This window comes from Manis javanica, chromosome 9, assembly GCF_040802235.1.
Source record: "Manis javanica isolate MJ-LG chromosome 9, MJ_LKY, whole genome shotgun sequence".
In the NCBI taxonomy this organism is placed as follows: Eukaryota; Metazoa; Chordata; class Mammalia; order Pholidota; family Manidae; genus Manis; species Manis javanica.
In genome coordinates, this window is record NC_133164.1 from 123,565,638 (window position 1) to 123,587,301 (window position 21,664).

Genomic DNA, 21,664 nt, shown 5'->3' on the forward strand with positions numbered 1-21,664 from the left:
TTAGCTATTATATATGTCACTTCCTATCTGTCTTACCTTCATCCCAGCTCTTCAGGACGAACTTCTCTTAATAGCAGATTCAGCCTCATTTACAACCAACCAGAATCCGAAAACTCCAGCTGTGCATTATGGAAATAACGCCAGCCTAAAGAACCGGGAAGATTTCAAAACAACCCTAGCTGCTTCTCTGATAGTTTGACAGTGTGGGGAACGTGCTGTGTTTTATCTTGCTGCAGCCCTCTGCTGCTCCCATCCAAAACTGTGCCCTTGGGAAGCTAGGTTGCTCCTTTGATTCTTTTCTGCCTGGGTTTTAGGCAGATACTGGGTATTGTTCCTTCTGCTTGTTCTACGACATTGGACTTGGAATGTATCTGTCTTGCCCCTGGTAAGCGATGCTCAGCCCACATTCCTCCATCTGTCTGTCCCTGGTTTCTTACAGCTTTACTCCACTGGTCCTGGCTTTGAGCCACCCTCACTCCCAGCATGGCATGCTCTTACCTCGGCTAAGAGCGGGTACTAATTACCCAGGTGCCTACTATTAAAGGAACTGCACTTGAAATTTCTTTTTACTCTATCAGGCGAAGCAAATCTTTTCACAGCCTTGCCAGTCACTCCCTATTAAATTTGCCTTGTGAGTGTATGTGACATGATGGGCTCATGAACTGTGCTCATGTGACACTTCTGGTTAAAAGTGGAAGACGAGGGGTGGGTGGCTAAGTGTCGTCTTTCTGTTTCTCCAACTGGCGTTTTCCTGATCAGTGGGAATCACCTGCAAGGTCGCCTGAGCGAAGCCGACCCCTGCTCACCGTAAGCCAGAATCTCTTGGAGGTGGCAAGTGGGCAAAGGGTGAAACCCTCTCCACCACCCTGGGGGCCTGTTTCTGCACTCTGCCTATAAGTTAGTGGGATTCAACATACTCCTGGACTTTTGATATGATTTAATTCAGAGTTTCGAAATAACTGAAACAGAAAAATATCTTAGTGTGTGTGTCTGTAAAAAATTATTGACAAATTCCTTGGTGTTATCATTTAGACCCCATCCACAAGATAACGAAACAGTGGTGGTCGCCCACCCTGTGGCAAGCGGAGCCGGGTCGTGTTTTCTGCGTGCTGGGCGCCTTGGCATCGGTTTGGGGTTTCCAGCTGAGGAGGGTGGCCCATACTCAAGGCAGCGCTGCCCCTCACCGATGCTTTGTTTTGGAGGAGTCAGCGGATGTGAGAGGCGCTGCAGTGGGCAGGTGACCGGCCCCACAGACGCTGAGAACGGGGAGCAGGTTGAGTTCCACGTGCGCGAGCCCGTGGCATCACCCCTTGCTGCTCTGAGAGCCTGGGCCTAGGATGTTTTTTTTGTGTGGAGGAATTGGCTGCACTCAGAGACATCTGCCCTCTGCCCCCACAGAGCCAGCTAGGAACTGGCATCGGCGCCTCATTCTGGGAAAGCTGGAGGCCCCTCCGCTTCGGGCAGTGCATGAGCCCCCGGGCTTGGGCTCCCAGTGAGGCCGGGCTGACCTCTCTTTGATCTTGCCGAATAGATGCTCAGAAGCACTTGTTTTTATTTATAAGAATTAAGATCAATCCCCAGGTGTTGCATACCATTACCCAGGGCTTATCTGCCCTTTGTGTAAACCTGCCTAACCGGGGTGAAACAGGAAGCCGCCCCCCACAGACACCCTCCCCCCTTGCACTGTCCTGCTGTCTTCAGGTGACACTGGCGGGACAGTGGCTCCGCCTTCGCGGCTAAGGAACCTGACCTCACCCTCCTCCTGGGGAGGCAGACACACTCGGAGGCCGCCGGTCCTCAGCAGGTGGAATCTGACCACCCCAAGCTGAGCGAGGCTGAGAAAGGAGGAAGCCTCCCCAGGCCTGTGCCTTCCTCCGCCGGGGAAACCAGGATTTAGTGAGTGGCTTTCGACCTCTGGGTTTCAGAGGGACTGTGAAGGTTACCAACTCCAGCTGCTGGAGGCAGAACTGAGACTGTGATAATGTTGATTATTTGTTCCTTATGCAAAACCTGCAGGGTCTCTATCAGATTCTTACATGGACAACTGATGATATCAGGTTTGGTATTCATATTTTAATTAAAAGATATAAAATTTGAAAGCCCTAAATTGATTCCAAAGTCCGGTCTGAGCTGTCAGAGGGCCTCCGTTCTTCCCGCCGAGGTCGCTGGGGCGCGGAGGAGAGCAGCTCCTTCCCTCCCGTCGTTGGTGGGTGGGTCGGAGGGGACGGGAGGCCCGCAATGTCATCTGGAAAGAGCTGCTTGTTTTTCCATCACTTCCTGTGGTTTTGATTAAAAACCAAAACCCTTTGTTCATCTATTTAAACAACAACAAAAAATAATAAAATAAAAAGAAAGAAAATGTGGGCCTTCGATTTTCATATGGCTGTTCTTTCTCCCTAGCTGCCCATCTCACTTTGGGGTCTGGTGGAATAAATTAACACACACACACACACACACACACACACACACACACACACACACACACACACTGTGGAAACACTCACCCTCCGCGCATAATGACGGAGCCCGGACTCTGAGGCCTGCTTCTGTCGGTGACCACACAGTAGTCACCAAGCATGACAGCCAACGCGTGTGCCCGACACCCGCTGTAACCCTTGTCTTCCTCTACAGCTGTTTCTGTAAACACGTATGAACAATAGTTCTGCTCCCCAAGCGGAGCGAGAGCCGCTTTTCTTGGAGCCCGGCCAGCTGCTAATGGAAGCTGGCTCCCGGCGCAGGGGTGTGCCCTTCTCGCCCTCAGCGCGGCCCATGGCTCCATCCGAGGTTCCACGCTCTCCCCTGGGCATCCGTGGGGACTAATGATTTTTCCTCGTGAGAGAGCTGAAGGTTTTCACTGGAAAAATTGGAAAATACAGCAAATATTGCAACAAGTCCAGGCTTCCTTATTCATTCAGTGATTATCGGGCACCTACCATGCACAAAAGAGCTCTGCAGTCTTGGAGCACATTACTGGACAAATCACACACTTGCCAGAGCTGAGGTGCCAGAGGGTTGGGGGACGGGGTCAAGAGGACAATAAGCAATGCACATGATAATACCACGCCCACGGAGGAGCAGCAGCTTGGAAAAAGGCAAAGGCGAGGGGGTAAGTGCCATCAGCCATCAGCAGGTGGGCAGCAGGCAGGTAATACACTGCCCAGGCTGCTCCGGTTACTTCCCACTTCACTGCAGACCTGGGAAGGTCTCACCAGGGCCTTGGTCCTTCTCACACCTGGGGGCAGGGGCACGGACTGTGAGGCCGGTCAGCTGGTTCTGTCTGGTTAACACTGCCGTTGGCTTTCCTCAAATGCTTCTCTTGGAAAGGCTAATTTAAAAAGCAAATCCACCATAAAAGGTACAAATCAATTCCCCTTTCACATAAGGAACCCAAGGGAATTGACACTTACGGATCTTGGACGTTTCTGTACTAGTTTTTGAAATATGTTCTAATGGAAGAAGATCAATTGTGTTCTCTTGGGACTGAATTAATGTAAGGTCTAAGTAGCCAGAAGTTTATAGGGCTGTTTATCTATTGGAAACAGGGCTGAAGTCGCCAGTCTTCCCTGGCGTTCACCAAGCCCGACGGGCCACCTGTACTGCTTGTGGCCCATCTCTTCCAGGGAGCACAGAGATGGGAAAAAGCAGCCCACAGTGGCAACTTGGGTGACAAAGACTTGAGTCAAAGAATTTTCTGTAAAGCTTCAGCATTCATTACATAGATTTAATTCATTCTTGAAAACTTTCACTGGGAAGACAAGACTGAGATGTTCGTGGCTTTCTACACTGCCTGGTTCATTTTGCCAACACGATTTTCTTAACTTTGCTTATTTCCTAGCAAAAAGCTCTTCTGTATAGACCATTCCTTATTGAACTTTATATTTTTTCTTCTTTTGCATTATTCTAACTCAAACCTTCACCACTTAACCCTTGAATGTAAGACCAGGTCTCCTTAGAGACCTTTAGCCTCTATGTCCATTTTTCATATTGTTATAAGCTAATCCATTGGCTTTACAAATTCATACTATCACCATATCATTTTCCTTTTTAAATGGGATTCTCTCCTATCAGTTCTTGTGAAAGATTTGTGAGGTCTTTCACTTTTATTCTATTAATCTGCTCTTTGAAAATATATTACAAAAAAAACACGTACATGAGCCATGTAAAGAAACTGTCTACCCTAAGCAGTAGGTTCTATAACAACCCAGTTCCAAAAAGGGTGATTAGGTATATTTTTGGGGGGGAAGAATGACTGAAATTGCTTAAGTGTGTATACGTGTGTGTGTGTGTGTGTGTGTGTGTGTGTGTGTGTGTGTGAGAGAGAGAGAGAGAGAGCATATTCTGAAAGTTTTACCATATTTTTCTAGAAATAAAATTTGTCAGCTGATAAAGCCACTGTGAAAGGACAACTTTTGGAAAGGGGATTATCAAACTGTTCTTGAGTTTCCAGTACTGACAGATAAGAAGGGATCCTGACCAAAGCATTTTTAGAATTTAGTCTCTTTGACAAGTGCATTCTCAAAGTGTTCATGGATAGACTGAATGTTTTTTCTATTTTATCCATTTTTCTTAATCATTAATACAGATATCAGAAACAGTGAAAGAAAATATATCATGTAATTTTTGGCATCTGCTTCTGAGCTGTGAATTTCAAGTAATTTAAATGTTTAAGGAACTATTTTGAATATTTATTAGCTTATAATTATTCAAACATGTTAGTCTAAAGAAAAACATTAATTTAACAAATACGTCTTAAAATGTCTTGCAGGAATCATATTAGCTACTGAGGATACAAAGACCAATATGACACAATAGCTGTTCACCAACTTTATTACCTGGGAGAGAAAACACAGACACAGATGGAAACAGAGATAAATGGGATTATGTAAGTCTGTAATAGACACGAAAATTGGGTATGCTAACTGTTGTATTTCTGCAATCACTGAGCATGAAATAATTTGATAGTCTATGCATTAAAAGAATGTATTGTTTTATTAATGATACAGTGACTTGTTATTAAAACTATGCAAATATGTCAGTGAATATCAATATCACAAATTTTATAAATGCCCTTCCAGAAGACTTCCACTTCTAGAAATTTGCCTTAGGTACTTAAACAGAGGAATTAAACTACATATTTAAAAAAATATATGTGTATATATACACATAGTGAAGCCAGGCACTATTTAAAAAAATAAAAATTCTGCATCATCTTAATGTCTTATTAAGTAGAATTTTTTAAACGATTATTATGATGAACTATTATGCAGTAATTAAAAAATCATTTGCAGAAAACTGTTGACTGGCTTATGAAAATGACCTTACTATATTGCATGTTTCAAAAAGATTATAAAATAACATTTACTAGAACTTTTAGAGAACAATTTTGAGGGTTTTTTTTGTATTTTTCTATTACCTAATCATGTTTTACTTGAATTTACAGTAAAAACACCTGATCATATTGATATACAAAAAGCATTTGACAAATTCCAAACAAATTTTTCATAAAAATTCTCAGAAAAATAGGAAAAGGGGAAGAACCTCATCAATCTGGTAGAGGACTTCTACAAAAGCCCACAGCTAACATTGTACTTATGGTGCAATATTTACTGCTTTATCCAACAATTAGGAGGAACAAGACAAGAATGCCCACTCTTACCACTGCTATTCAACACAGTGCTAGAAGTTCTATCCATTGCAATAAGGTGATAAAAGGTAAACTGATCAGAAGAGAATCAAGAAAACCGCCCCTATTTGCAGATGTCATAACTATCCATTTGGAAAATTTCAAAGATCCACAGAATCTCTTAGAACTAAAAAGTGAGTTCTGCATGGTTGCATGATACAAGATAAACATACAAAAACCAATTGCATTTCTATACAGAGTGATGAACATGTGGACATCAAAACTAAAAATAACATTCACATCAATCAATAAAAGAAATATTTAAGTGTAAGTTCAATAAAGTATGTGTATGAATTGAGTGTCCAAACTGAGAAACATAAATAAATGGAGGAACCTACTGCATTCATGGACTGGAAAACTCAGCAGAGCAAATATGTCAATACTTTCCAAAGCGATAACACAGGCTTAAAATAATTCCTACTAAAATTCCAGCATAAAGTTTTGTAGATATAGACAAGGTTATTCTAAGGTTTCCATGGAAAGGCAGAAGAACTAGAATAGCTAAAATAATTTTGAAAAAAAACAAAGAACAGAATAAGGTAAAAGAAGCCACATGCCCAATTTCAAGACTTATCATATAAGTACATAATCAAGACTGTGGTGTATCCACGAATCAGTAGACACAATATCAATTGAACAGGATAGAGAACAAAGAAACAGAAGCTCATGAATACGCTCAGCTGATTCCTGAGAATGGTGAAAAGGTATTCAAGGGAGGAAAGACAGGCGGGTCAGGAAATGTTGCCGGAGCAACTGAATATCTGCAAGCAAAAAATGAACCTCAACCTTGTCTTACACCCCACACAGAAATAACTCAAAATGAATACTGTACTTAAATGTAAAACATAACAATATAAAACTTTTGGGAAGAAACAAATAAAAAAATCTTCAGGATCTAGTGTTAAGCAATGAGTTCTTACACTTGACACCACAGACATGATTCGTAAAAGGGAAATTGGTTATATTGAACTTCATAAAACGCTTTAAAATGTTTGCTCTGCAGAAGATCATGTTAAAAATCTACATTTAAAAATTGTTTTAAATCCAGCAATACAGGTGGCTGATAATGTACCAACAAATGAGTGTATTTCAAATTCAATGCTCCTGAGAATTGTACCTTGTTACTCTGCAACTGTTCTTAAGGGGAACTTGGTAATATGTGTGTCAGGGCCTTAAAAATTTTTATTGTAGGTAAAAGTGCTACTTAAATTGGTGGAAGTAAATGGGATTTTTTAAAGAGGCGGTTAATATGCTGGAAGTAGGTTTTAATGATAATAGCAACTGATCTTACTGAATACTTATTATGAGCTGAGCTATCTTCACATCCATCAGCTCATTGACTCCTACTTTTAAAAATGATCAGTTACTATACATATCCAAATTTAACAGATCAGAATACAAAGGCATGTACTTATATTCACACAACTTATAAATCTTTTGCATATCCGTAGTAATAAAAAGAGACTGCATTCATTGAATTCTTGTATTTAAAACCTTGATCCTTTAAATTCTGATTACATTGGAAAATAAATAATCTTCGGACTTGCTGTTCCCTCAGCTGGCCCATCTCCCTAACTCTAGGATGGTCAGTCTTTTCTAAGGCCACAAACATGGTGGACTGTCCCTTACTGCAGCCTGTTTCTTCATGGCACAATCACATCACTTCAATATATCTATAAACTCAACCTATTTTATCCAAATCACCTGCGTTTTATCCAAATCACCTGTGCTTCTGGATTTATTGATTGAAACAGTTCCCTTTTTCTTCTAGCTTAAAGAATGCAAAGCTCTCTTTGATTTTTTTCCTTTGTTTCTTCACCTGTATCCAGCCAGTCACCATATTCATCCATTCCTTTGCTCTCTCTCATCCCTTTTTCTTCCCCTATCTCATATAATGGGATCAACACGGGCCTGCTCCTGTAGCAGCGTTACTGCAGCCTCTGAGATGGTGCCCTGACTTCTATGCCCTCTCATCTTTCATTTTTCAACACAAAACTGCCAATGCCTTTAAAATTCTACTTCTACAGTTCAAAATAACTGCAAAAGTAATGGGAAAAAACTATGTGGGAACTCATACTCTTTACCTGACCATGCCAAGTCACTAGGCCTCAAATTTTTCTCCCAAAACTTTCCTACTTAAGAGTGTCAATTGAGTCGATGTAATTTCTCTGTTATTACTGCAAAGATCCCCAACTTTATTTCTTTGACTCACATTCATTGAAAAATACCACTAACCATTTTGTATTTGGCCTTTATCAGGGGCTGTAGATACAGAGATGAACAAAATAGACACGGTCATTGATCTCACGCAGCTTGCCCTTCAGTAAATTCAGAGATTAGAAGCTTGCCATTCAAATAAATAACTGCCAGGAGGAAAAAGTGATGGTCAAGAAAGCTCTCTCGGGGCCTTGAAATATGGCTGGTTGTCCCATAAGGGAAGAGTCACATCAAAAGTCATGAGATAAATTTAGAGATCATGGAAAAGTTATTAGTATACCTTGAACTGGGTGAGCAAAGGTGGGTTTGAGTAGATACCAAAAATCAAATAGATCTTTGCATGAGGTGGAAGATAAGGCTGTGTTGGCAAGCCAACAATTTTGGGTTTTGTCTTCAGTGCAAGGGAAAGCCATACACATGTAACGAATGTAACTACACCACATGTGTTGGCATCAGCCTGGCTGGTATGTTGAATGGATGGGAGGGAGACAACCTTGAAGCAAGGATTACATTTGGGAGCTTACTGCACTATTCCAGGTGAGCGATGGGGTTACAATCTAATGGGAAATACAATCTAATGGGTAATTACAATTGTCAATAGGGTTCCTAGGAACAAGTATAAGATCCTATAAAGACTTTATATCAGGTTGATCTAAATTACTTTGGAGATTAAGACAAACCTTTCCTGCAGAAGTGATGTTTAATCTGAGACCTAAATGATGAGCCAAAATTAACTAGGCAAAGTGACAGAGCCACTGTAAACGGTGTAAGACTAAAAGTTCAGGCTCTTTAAAAGAAATGATTGAAGACCTGTGTGGTTGAAATGTTTAAAACAAAGGTGAGAAAGGCAGGCTACAAGGTTGTATATAATTCAGATCATATTGAGCCTGCATGGCTCTAGGCAGGGTGGGTAATATCTGAGGCTGCAGGATTGCTCTGGCCGCACCTGCAGGGTTGACTGCATAGAAGCAGACAGAGCTGGAGGCAGGCCAGCAAGGAGGGTGCTGCTGCACCTGAGTGTGGACGGCACCTCGGACTAGTGGGAGGGGCCGAGGTGGAGTCTGGTGGGCAGAACTGAGAGACAGTCAGTTGGCAGTATCAATAGAATGTGGTGTTGACTGGGTGAGGTAGGTCAGGGGAAGGTTACTTTAAGAGCAACTTCAAATTTCTGACTACATGGTGGTGCAAGTTATTAAGATGGGAAAGACTTAGAGAAGAAAGTCTAACAGAAAAGGAGAGTATAATTCTCTCGTGGATTTGTTAACTTTTTAAAATAACAGGAGTAAGCGATTTAATGGATAAGTTCTCAATGCCAAACCCAGAAACAGAGCTTTACTGATGTCTGTGAATGCCTGTGTCCCATTTCTTCTTTTTCCTCCCCTATTTCCTAAGGAAACCATTAACTAACGTTTCTTGTTAGAATTTTTCATAATATCTTTGTAGTTTTTCTACAAAAGGTTGCTATATTTTATTAACCTTTATGTATATAGTATAATGTTTGCTCAGTATTACGGTTTTGGGATTCATCTGTGTGAACATTCAATCATTTCCACCATGTGTGATGTGCATGGCATTGCATTATAGGAATTTACAATTGATTAATCCCTTGTACAGTTGGACATTTTCAGTGTTTACAGATTTTTTACTATCACAAAGAGTGCTGCTTCTGTTAGAGTAGGTAAACAGCTAGAACGAGCTGGGGGAGGGAGGTGGGAGAGGGGTCAGCTGGTGTTTACGTTCGCCTGGATGCTTGCTTACAATCTATACATTCTGTGTAAGCTGTTCTCATGGGATGAGGGGAGTGAGAATACAGATGACTGGCCAAAACCAGCTGGTCCCAACATGGAGGAGAAATTGACCCAAACTTCACCCCCCAAATCCATTAACATAGTAAAAATCATACCCCCCTGCAGCATGACATTTCCAACAGGGACAAACATAGTCAAAATCTTTCCACCTGATGTGAATGTGGAGAAGCCCAAACCCCACAAGACTCCACCTGTTCCCTTTGAAACCTAATCCCACTTAGTGAATATTCATCTCCATTTATATAAAAACGCCTCCTATTTTTCCCTCAGCACAAGACCCTCTGGGTCCATCAGAGCCCTAACTCTCTGGCATGTACTATTGACTTTTTCTATAATCTCATTTTCCAAATAAATTCTTAAAGCTCAACTGCTTTCGCATCCATTCTTGAATTCTTTCTCCCAAAGGGACCAAGGACGCATCTCCAGTAACCCTTCAAGCATATCCCCAGGTTTACATGTGCCAGAACTTCTCTAGGCTCTAAACTCAAAAGATAAATACCTGAGTGATAGGGAAGGCCTAACTTCAAATTTGGTAGAAAATTGGCACCATTTCTTCCTGGAGTTTTGTGTAATTCATCATCCAATAGGCAATAAGTGTTTCCCATTGACTCTTGTGGATCCTTGATATTTTCAGATACATAATTTGAAAGAGAAATTAAATACAATTGCACATTTTTTTCCTATTCTTGGTTTATAAAAATGAGCACTTTTCATTTCCTTAGTGGCCATTTGTGCTTGCTTTTATATGGATTGCCTATTTGGGTTGTTTTTTCCATTTGTCAACTGAGTTTTAACAATTTTTCTTATTGATATATAGGTGTGCTGTATAAATTCTAGAATCATGTCCTCTGTCTATTCCTGTAGTTTGTGGCTTGTCTTTCTCGTTCACTCTGCTTATTAGAGTTCTTCATTTTATGTAGGCAAATGGTTCTTTTCCCTTAAGACTTGCCTTTGGGTTGGAACTCCTCTCCAACAAGTGGTCTTAAGGTTTTATCTGAAAGGCTTAGACCTTGTCTTTCACATTTAAATGTTTAATACCCATGGAACTGATATTTGCTTTTGGTGTGAAGTAGGAATATGACTGCATTGTTTTTCTATATGGTTAACCGATTTTCTCATCACATTGGATTTACTAGCCTATTCTTTCCCTGGTAATATGCAGTGCATGTCTTCTTTTAAATGAATATTATGAATATCTTTATTCTTTTATTAATATGTATAAATTTTAAGATTGCCTTGCTACATTTTAATCCCCCAAAGTTGGAATTTTTTTGTGAATTGCATTGGTTCTATAAATAAATCTGAGAAAAACTGAGATCTTTATGATCATAATTTAAAAATGCTTCTCAAATTCTATAGGTTGCTCTATAAAGGTATGGTAAGACCTTTGTTATTTCTATTCTTGGGTAACTTATTTGGTAGCCATGGTATATAGACATTATATTTTCTATTTGCTTCTGTGCTATAGAATATGATGCACAATTGCATGTTAGTGCTATTCTACCATCAGTTGTCTTACTGATTTCAATAAGTTATCCATAGAGTTTTTAGGTTTTATTATGTGAGTGATCAAATTATGATAATTTTATTTATTTCCTTATCTTATTGCATTGGAAAGAACCCCTGTAAAGTGTGAAAGCACGTCTTGGCTTCATTTTGTTATCTATGATTCTAGAGGGAATAATTTAAGAGAAGTTTTTTCATTGGTAATAAACTTGGAAATCCTCTATCATTTTATGGGATTTATCTTTATTTCCAGTTTGCTTAGTTTTTTTTTTAGCACGAATGGATGTGAGTTTCACTGATTTTTTTCCTGTATTTCTGAGATTTTTGTTGTAGAGATTATTTTAGGCATTTTCTACTACAATCCATTGACTTAATGAATGATAATATAATTTCTCATATTGAACCAACCTGCCATTTATGGAATAAGTTTAACCTTATCCTTATAATCTTTTTAATGTAGTTATTGCCAGACTAGACTTTTTATATATTTCTTTGAATTTTTTTTCTTACTTTTTGAAAAAATTTGACTATTTTCCCAGTGGGTTACTTAGTTCTTTAGTCTTAATCTTGATTTGTCTTGGTTTTGATTGCATAGCTAGTTTTAGCTTCACAAAATAGAACTTGGAAATGATCCTTCATTTTGTATTCCTTGAAGATCTGCATGAGTTTGGAATCATCTCTCTGACAGAACTAACTTGTAAAACTATTTCACTGGAGATCTCGGTAGAGAGTTTAAACTACTGATTCAACTTTTTAGATCATCATGGGTCCGCTTGTGATGCACTTTGTTTTCTTTTGAGGCCATCTTGACAAGTTAGATAACTTGAAGAAATTATTTTCTTAGCATAAATTGCTACATATCTTGAAGAAATCTCATTATTGACATAAATTGTTGCATCATTAACTTCTGCACTTTATTTTCACTTTTGCTTCCTTTGGGTTTACTCAGAAATTCTTTTATAACATCTTCTGTTGAATATGATTTTGGTAAGTGGTATTTTAATGACCACACACTTCTAAGTACTTTGAGCATTCCTCTCCAGTTTCTTCTTTCACCAACACATCATTTTAGTGTTTGTGTGTGTGTGTATGTGTGTGAGGGCGTGCGTGCGTGTGAATGTGTGTGTCTGTGAATATATATGCATGAGTTTTAACTCTTCATGTGTGTGTTGTTCATTTTGGTCATCTTCTGGTAATTGATTTCCAAATGTCCCTTATTGTGTTACATCATGTCATCTGTGCTTTCTCACTTCTCTAAAACATGCTGAGATTTATTTGACAGCATAATATTCGATGAATTTCCATATGAATTGCATCTGTGTCTAAGAATGCGCAGTCTCCCATAGATAGGAATTATATATCATGTATACAGCCACTATTTTAAGTTTAATTATGTAGCTTGCATCCTATTCTTTCTGTTTTATTATTACTATCATTATTATTTGCTCAATTTGGACTATCATTTGCTAAGAATAGTTTGATGATTATAATGATTTGAATTATAATGGTAGGTTTTACTTTACTCATTCTTTGAAGTTAGGTCCATGGAGTTTAAACTTATATTCTAACGTGAGTTTTAGTGTTTAGTCTTTCACCTACACAAAATGACTACTCATTTCTAGTACTACATCTTCTATTAACCTATTTGACTGATTTACTAAAGCATAGTAATGGCCTTTTATTTGAAAGTTTACTTATTTGCCTGTTACATATTTTTCCATGAATGTGCAGTCAAATGCATCCAACTTTTCATGAATCCGCAATGTATTTGTATCTATGTAATCATCTATTCTTGATGTTTTCAATCTGTACTGAAAATCTTTGTCTATTTTTGGATAATTTTGTCCAGTAATATTAGTGAATCTCTGATTTAGTCTTTTGACAGTTAAAAGAATATAAAACCCTTCAGTTTGCTCGCTCATTTATTCTCATTAATAAGCAAGCAAGCTGAAAGTCTTTCTGATTCCTTTGCGTAAAGACTCCCCTGCACAGCGAGGCTTGCGGTGATAACTCGCTCATCAGCAGGACCACATACTGAGACGGCATCGTCGGGCTCCCACAAGCCTCTGAGGAGAGAGCAGCCCCAGACGCCAGTCCTGTGTCACTCCACCTGTCTTTGCACTTCTGGCCAGGACAGGCATCCACCCCAAGAGCACCGGTAGGCACAGGAGGCCAGGAGCTGGCCCAGCATGAGGGCGCTGCCGAGGTAGGAACCTGGTGGCTGGTCAAGCAGGTTGTCTTTAAGTGTTTGGATGGGCCATGTGGATACAGAGTGAGATGGTGGTGGTGGAATTGGAAGGCCATGAGACCACAATCTGATAAAGTCACAAACAAGGAGAAATTGTGGGTGAGCGGGGAGGATTATGAGGGGACTGACTGGTAGAGGCAGGGGCCATGGAAGCCTGGGGACTGCAGAGGCCCCCTGTGTGGGAACCCGCCCTTCTTGTCAGAGCTGCTGAGCACGGAATCCACCCCCAAACTGTGGCTTGGCTCCGGGAGGGTCCAGTTCCTGTGTCCCAGTCACCTCAGATGCACGGCTGAGAGCCCCTTTCTCTTCATGCTGTGGAATTCCATGATACCACTGTTCCTTTACTCGAGGTCCCCTGAATGCACCCTGTCCCTTCCCTGGAAGAATGAAAGCCACTGAAGGGGCATCTCACGCTGTGCTCTTTGGCACAGAATGGGTGCTAACTTTTGTGGGAATGCATTCTCTCTGAAACCAGGCCCTTCTTGGAACCCAAACGCCCAGTTCAAGGCAGGAACCCGAGGCGCTTGCATCATGCTGACCTACGGATTGTGTTGCCCACACCATGTGTCTGATGGGTTTTCAATGCAGCGCTTTGCCATCTGGCCAGGGAGGTGTTCCTGTGATGAGCTCTCCTGTGCACTCAGCAGGGTCCAGCTGCAGTGGCCCCATCCCTCAGTCACTGTCAATCAAGAGAGCCCCACATCTCCATGTCTCTTCAAGAGCAGCTTGCCTTTTCTTAAGTTCTCAGAAATTTTCAGCTTATTAGTTGTCCAAACGTCACCTACAGAAGATTATGAAATACTTCAGCATGACATTGGGGCATTTAATAACTGATTATCGCCTTAAAGTTTTTTGTTTTTAATTGTTTATTGCTTTCAGGCAAGAGCCTATGACAGTGTTTGCTGTTTAACTCTTTCTGTGATTCTGGCTAGAAAAAAACAGACAGATCTTTTGCACTCCAGCAGGGAAACCTCATTTGTGACCTGCAATGCTAAATTTTGATCCTATAGCACCTGAAAATCCATCTGTAGGAATCGGTGACATTTGCTTGATTTTGATTGAAAACCAACTAAGGGTGTCAGGAATATCCCCGAGCTGAGCTGACCACCCTGATACCTCAGCAGGGGGGCCAGGAGCCAGGGCCCTAAGTTCCTGGGTTTTCCACTTGGTGGAAACAATGCAGGCTGCATGACCTTTTATTTTATTCCAAGGCAAGCCTTTCTTGGTCCCTGGAGAGAGGAGCATTATCTAATAAAAAACAGAATCTGAGCAGCCCACCTGCCTGTGCTTAGAAATGCTGATGCACAGGCAGGCAGGCAAACTTCCTTTCCGAAGGGTAGAAGGGGCTCCTGGTGACAAGGGTGCCGGTCAAGGCTGCTCTGGGTCAGCTTACCTTGGTCTCCTGGAGGTCAAAGTCAGGAAGCGGTCAGGGGAGCTGCCGCCGTGGCTACAGGGCGCGGCCCTCGGGTCTGCGTGGCCCTGGGGTAGGTCTCCAGCTCTCAGCCCCGCTGCTCTCTGCGTCGCACCGTCCGCTGACATGGGCGCCTGATGTCCCTCTGAGATCCTTCAGCGATACCTCGAAAAGACAAATAGCAAGAGACAAAAACCGCAATTAGCAAAGGTGTCCATCCCGCGCATGGCCTGCAAGGAGAGCGGGGGCTCCAGTCAGCCTCCCTCCGAGAAATTACGTACTTATTCCTTCTGATTCTCTGAAGCACTCTCTCTCCCCCCAAATTGCACATGTGTGACCTATGACACCTTTTCTGCTTTACGTGTATTGTGCGCAACAAATACATGAGCGGAAGTTTTCTTCTTTATTCACCTGAGAAACCTCTAGCCCTCTAATATCGACTGACAGATGAATGCATGAAACGAGATAAAGTAGACAGAGATCATTCTACTGTGGGCCACGCTCTTTCCCCCCATTAAATCAATTGCGCCTTCAGTGAGGAGTTTTGAGAGCAGGCCGTGGGGGGAGCCACAGCCCCTCCGTTCTTCCAGCCCCTGTGTTAGCGTCTCCGTTTGGGGAGAGAAGGTGGGCGTGCGGGGTGGGGGGTGTGGGGGAGGTGGGGGGGTGGGGGGTGAGGGGGGATGGGGGGTGGGGGTGGGGGGGTGAGGGGGGCTGGGGGGGTGGTCTCAGCATTCACACTGCGGCTCCATTTAGGAGGGAGGAACGATGTTGGAAAATTTCTTCGTTCCGTTTCGGATTATTGCTAAACTAAGATAGTTTTGTAAAGTGGCCCATTCCAGATGATTTCAGCACACGCGGTAGCACCGGAGAATCTGCCGCGGGCCCCCTGGGTCAGCTGTCCGGGAGGCCGGCGGGCCGGCGCCCTCGTCCTGTTAGAGAGAAGTCGGTGGGGGCCGGGTGAGGGCGGGGGGATCGCTGGGGGTCCCGCCGGTTTCTGTCCCGCCGTGTCTGCCGCACACACGGCGCCCACTCCCGCCTCCGTCCGCACCCAGCCCCGCACATCGGCAGCGGCCTCGCAAAGCCGGCCCCCGGGCCGCAGGACTGGCTGCTTAGGGCCATTTCCCGTATAGCAAGAGACACGGGGCGTCCTGCCCCAACTACCCCCTCCAAAAAGCACAGGGGCGAGGCGAGCAGGCATGTCTGCTGCGGGGGCTGCACGACGGAGCAAGAGGCCTGTGGCCTGGACCTGTCCAGCGATTCGCAGGGACACCCAGCGCACGGCCTCGCGCAGACCTGCCCCCTTGCCTTCTTTCCTTGTTTGTGACAGGACCGTTTATGCTGTAATTTCAAGCCCCATAATCATATTTTGCACACAGAAGTAAATGACCACAAGCTCCACGTACCACTTGGCTAGAAATGGCACCTCAAGTCAAGGAAATAGCAGCAAAAACCAATTCAAGCCAGAAAGAGATGAGGGGGAAGCAGAGGGACCATTGAACATGTTCCAGAAGAAAACAAGGACTGAAACGAAATCAAGGTCAAGTCTGACTGCTCTCCTAAAAATAGTCTTACAAATTAGGGTCAGTATGGGAGAAAATGCAAGATTTATAGAAATATCTGGAGATTAAGGTTCATAACTTTCAGGATCTAAAAGAAAAAGAAAAATGTACGTCATCAAAGAATGTTCAGAGGGAGGGACCTGAGGTATTAGGGACGGTTTGCCAATTGATTCAGTAATGACATTTTATTTTTATGAATCACAAGATCTCATGTTGTGTTTTATAACACAAGAAAAAGAAAACACGGGAAAGGAATAACATAATTTAAGAATATATACATAGTTCAGAGAATAAGGTCATTATCATGCACCAATTTTATAATCAAATACCATAGGTCTTACCTTTTATCTGATTGAGGGCCTCCCGGAGAACAGCGCAGACCTGTCCGTCAGGGCCTGTGCTCTGTGCGCCATGGGGCCCAGGCCCGGGACTCCTTGCATGAAGAAAACTGCAATATAATTATGCCATGTTAGAGCAGGCGTCAAAATTCTATTTCAGGTTGCAGAAATAAATTTAAATCTGCTTCCACATGAAACCCGTTGAGAGAGTCTTTGAATTAGGATATTAAATTCAGTTAAGTCAGTTGATGCATGCAAATTAAGAGGCAGGTATTGCCCTGGAAGATGACAGCCCCTTTGCCCAGGGGAGGAAACTGGGCCCAGACTTTTTTTTTTAAGTTTCCTGCCTTGTGTGTGTATATATATATATATATATATATATATATATATATATATTTTTTATTTTGTTATCATTAATCTACAATTACATGAAGAACATTATGTCTACTAGGCTTCCCTTCACCAAGTCCCCGCCCCCCGACCTACCCCATTGCAGTCACTGTCCATCAGCGTAGTAAGATGCTGTAGAATCACTACTTGTCTTCTCCGTGTTGTGCAGCCCTCCCATGCCCCCCTCTCACATTTTACATGCTAATCGTAATTGTGCCCGGATTTTTAAATTCATCCTCTGCACCAAACAACCATGAATGGCATTTGGACCCGCGTCTCTGGCTCCCAGTTCAGAGTAACAGTGGCTGTGCCCCTGAGACTCAGTTTCCAAAGTGGTTTCGTGTCGGGCTCTCTCTGCCCTGCGCGGTGGTTTGCAAGGAGAGAGCGTGGGCAGGAGCCCCGCCTGCAGAGGACGGAGGCCGTTCCAAGGGGCAGAGGCCCTGCCTGGAGGGAGGCCCTCCTGGAGTCCAGCCCTAGCGTTTGTTTGGTCAAGTGGCAGTGTTTCTCTGTGAGTTTTTTATGGGGCCCTGAATCTACAGTATGGCTTCTTTTTTCGCCTTCATGAGCCGATCAATGATCTTCTCTTATTTCCACCTCAGCCAGAATCCTGACCGACAGCCCCCAATGCATGTGAGAAGTTCTTTTGTGGAGGCCATGCTGGGCTGTGAATATGAATAAAGAAATTGCACGTAAGTAAAAATAGGGCCGTTGGTGTCTCTCAGGAGGATAGGGTGGCATTTCTGCCAATGGTCCCTGATCAGTGGCCTTCATTGTTACACGTTTATTAACTCAGATGAAATCAATGTATTCACCAAGCCCCGAGGGTTTTCTTGGGCATTGTTCCTTGAAGCACTATTGTGCTGGTATCAGGGCAAAGTGGGGCATCTTCTAACGTAACATTCAGCCTTGATGGATCAAATTACCTTTTATTTTAAAAAAATCAAAATTTCCCTTTTGGACACCTAATGAATGGCAGGCCTGACCTTCAGCAGTGTGTTTTCTTGTTCATTGTGCTCAGGACCCCGCTGGCAATGGGAAATATGTCTCCTTTCTGCTCCCCCAACCTGACCTGACCTCTGCATGATAAAACTGAGACAATACGATTCCAGAAGCCTTCTTTGTACAGTCGAGGACTCAGAATCATCCCTGAACAACATTCAAGCATGTGATTCCTGACAGATAAGTGTCTCATTAATTGTACCCAGACTTTATCATTCATGGTAAAAAAGTCATCCGCAAAATTTTCGTCTTCAAATCGCCAAACGTATTAGAACTATAATTTTTAGTTAGAATGCCCCTTTTTCTCATTTTGTTTGCTATTCAACCTTTCCCTTAAAACTGTTTGAAAGAACAATGGCTACTGGTTTTTCATAGCGTCCCACGGAAGCATGAGAAGTCTTTCATACGTCTTCCACATCTTGGTTTTAACGCCCTTGCTTTGGCCAGAATTCCAGCTCCCGCTGCACCCAAGCTTTGCCCATCTCCCACTCGCGCACACAGCGTTCTTTTCCCCCTGAGCTTCCAGCAGTTCTCGCTGAGGTTCCAGTTTGTTAGACTGTTTTCCCACAGAACACTTTTTGGCTTGATTACAGAGAGATTCTTATAAAAAGCTTCTGATGGAAAAAAAGCTAAGGACGTTATTATTTTGCATATGAATTGGGGATGGTATGCAATGATATATATTTTCAATCTTAAGATGAGCTATAATCAACACAGTATGTTCTTACTTTCAGCGAGGCACTGGGTGACAGGTCCCTATGTACATTTGTTGACACTGTAAACAGTAAATGTCAACAAATTCCAAATAAAGCCAGGTAAATAAGCTCGTGTAAGAAATGCAGCATTCGTAAATCAAAAGGTAGCTATTGTGAGGCTTCTGTGTTGTTACTGCAAGTCACTCATGCACACACATCTGGTACTGGAGTCTTTACCGCCCAAATGATAGGTGTGTAGAGGGCATGTCATCTCCCTCATGCATTGTAACAACCTGGACCAAGACACACTGTTTGAGGTCACTTAATCCAATGTTTAATTTTGCAGAAGATGACACAAGGATTTGAGTGGTCTCTGACCTGGTACAGGCTCCGACTAGAAGGAAGTGGATCTGGGGCTACATACAGTCTGAATCTGGTGCGTGTCCCACTAATCCAACCCATTCTTGGCTTCAAAATATAAAAATAAACAATCTAATAAAGCAAAGTACAAAAACACTCCTTACAACACTAAAAATTGCTTTCACATATGGTAAATTTGTTCATTTTTAAATGATATGCTTACTTATGTTAACATGGATGGGATTTGCTTTGTTTCAGTTTTCAAGTTGCCATTCTTCTTTAGAACCAAAACCATCGGAGATTTCCTCCCCGCTTGGAGACTGCCACGGTAAGAAGGGCACACACGATTTCAAAGGCCTTGAGGAGTGGTGACATGCGACAGAGTACAATATCCCGGCTACAGCCACAGAATTCAATTTTTTACAAATACGTGGCTTGAGGAAGCATGTACTTCTGATGCTCTAAACTTGGTGAAATACGCTTTCCACATCCACATAAACTGATAGACCAGTGCTTTGTAGATACATCAAATATTCAAATATTCTCTCAGAGGTTAGGTCATGAAAGGTGACATAGCTGCAGCCTGGTCCTCCTGGGACTCTCACTGTAGCCACTCTGATGGGAGGCATCCCATGCTTTCTTTTGAAAGCCCTAGTCATTTCATGCCTTTAATTAGGTAATATACCTAGTACAGAGCCATTGCTACATAGATAAATGGTTTATCATGATCCTTAAATTTTGCATAATGAATACTTTATTTCTAGTCAGGAATTACATAATTTTACAACATAAGCCAATCAATGTTTAGTGACATATGCTATGAAATCAGTTCATGTATCTACACAAATTCCATATGTGTTTGGTCCCACTCTTGAAACCGCTTCTGTGATTTATAAACCCTACAGAGGAAGTTTTCCTCCCCCCAAGATGATTTCAACACATCACTGCTGTGTCTGTAACTGTGCTTGAGGTCCAGACCTGAGCTCTTTGTATTAGGTGTACCAGGAGTTTTCTCTCACTAATGGTAAGAATTCCATATCCTTTACTTTTACAAACAACAAATAGTTCTTAAAATGTGACTGTTTTTCCATGTCTTTAAATACTATTCTCTCCCATATACTAAACAAGGGAAAAAATGGGGAGAATATCGGGGGGCCATGGCTATTGTGCCACCTGCTCCTCCAAACAGTGGATGGGGGAAATAACAGGGGTCATGTGTATGGGGGAAGCTGCACTGACTTGTTTAAGGCCATTTCCATATGTCCCATGATTCCTAAGTGACTTGGACTCAGCCACTTTTAATGCCAGACTAACACTGAATGGATCCACAATTTACATGATACTAAAAAAATGAAAATTATATGATTAATAAGTATTTAATAAGTACTTAATAAATCAAGCCTGTTTCTGAACATTAAGGGTATATTGTGCTAAATAAGCCTGTGCAATCCTGCTTCCATGGGGCTTACATTCTAGTAATTTCACTGGATAGTTGTCAGCCATCAGAGGTCATGTTCGGAAGGATGATGTTTAGGTAAATGATCTAGAGTTAGTCCCATTACCAAATTTCTCCTAATTAGCATACATCTTCTCATCAACTATCTCTGCATTCCTCAGGTAATAAATAGGGTGGTAGGTTTAGTAAAACTAACTCCTGGTAATATAGGCTAAAGATTTTTGATAGCTATTTGGCCACCTGGTTCTGAATTCCCTATATGCTAATATGCATGAGAGATTTTTTTTTGATAAGCATTAAACTATTTAAAAATCCACTTTGCAAATATGAATAATGGAATAATAGTTTATGAATACAGCAATGAATGATGTTTCATATTTTAATTGAGATATTAACTAAACAGTGTCAACACTGGTAAATATTTGGAAATATATGCACTTCTCAATTTAACTGAGAGTCCACATAATTTTCTTTTAATGTAACTTGCATCATTATCTGAATTAAGTGATTTAAACATGGCATCGTTCTTGATTCATTCGAAGTGTATGCACCTGGTTTAAGCACGTGTATAAGACACGACGATTATATTGGACTACTTTTTCTCAAAAATTTGCAGTAGCATGGAGTTACTTTATTTTACCCCCCAAGGAACATTTATTTTTAACAAAACATTTCCTTCTCTACAATGATCCTATGGGGTTTTTAGGCTGAGTTCTTTTGGCAACTTACTCAGTTATCTGTGGCTGCTTGTGACCACAAATGTCTGTGGCTACTAGGCTGAGGAAGGTGAAGGGTGAGACTCCCGGACCAGAGCTTGGAGGGGTGCCAGTCATCACAGGTGCTCTTGGGACACACAGGACTGGACTGAGAAATGCTGCAGTGTGCACTGTCCACCATACGCATTAATCTAATCTGCCACTCCATCTCTTGACGTTGCTTAATATTGCAAATGGTTCAAGCCATGATACATCATCCAGGCTATTGTAAAGGAAGA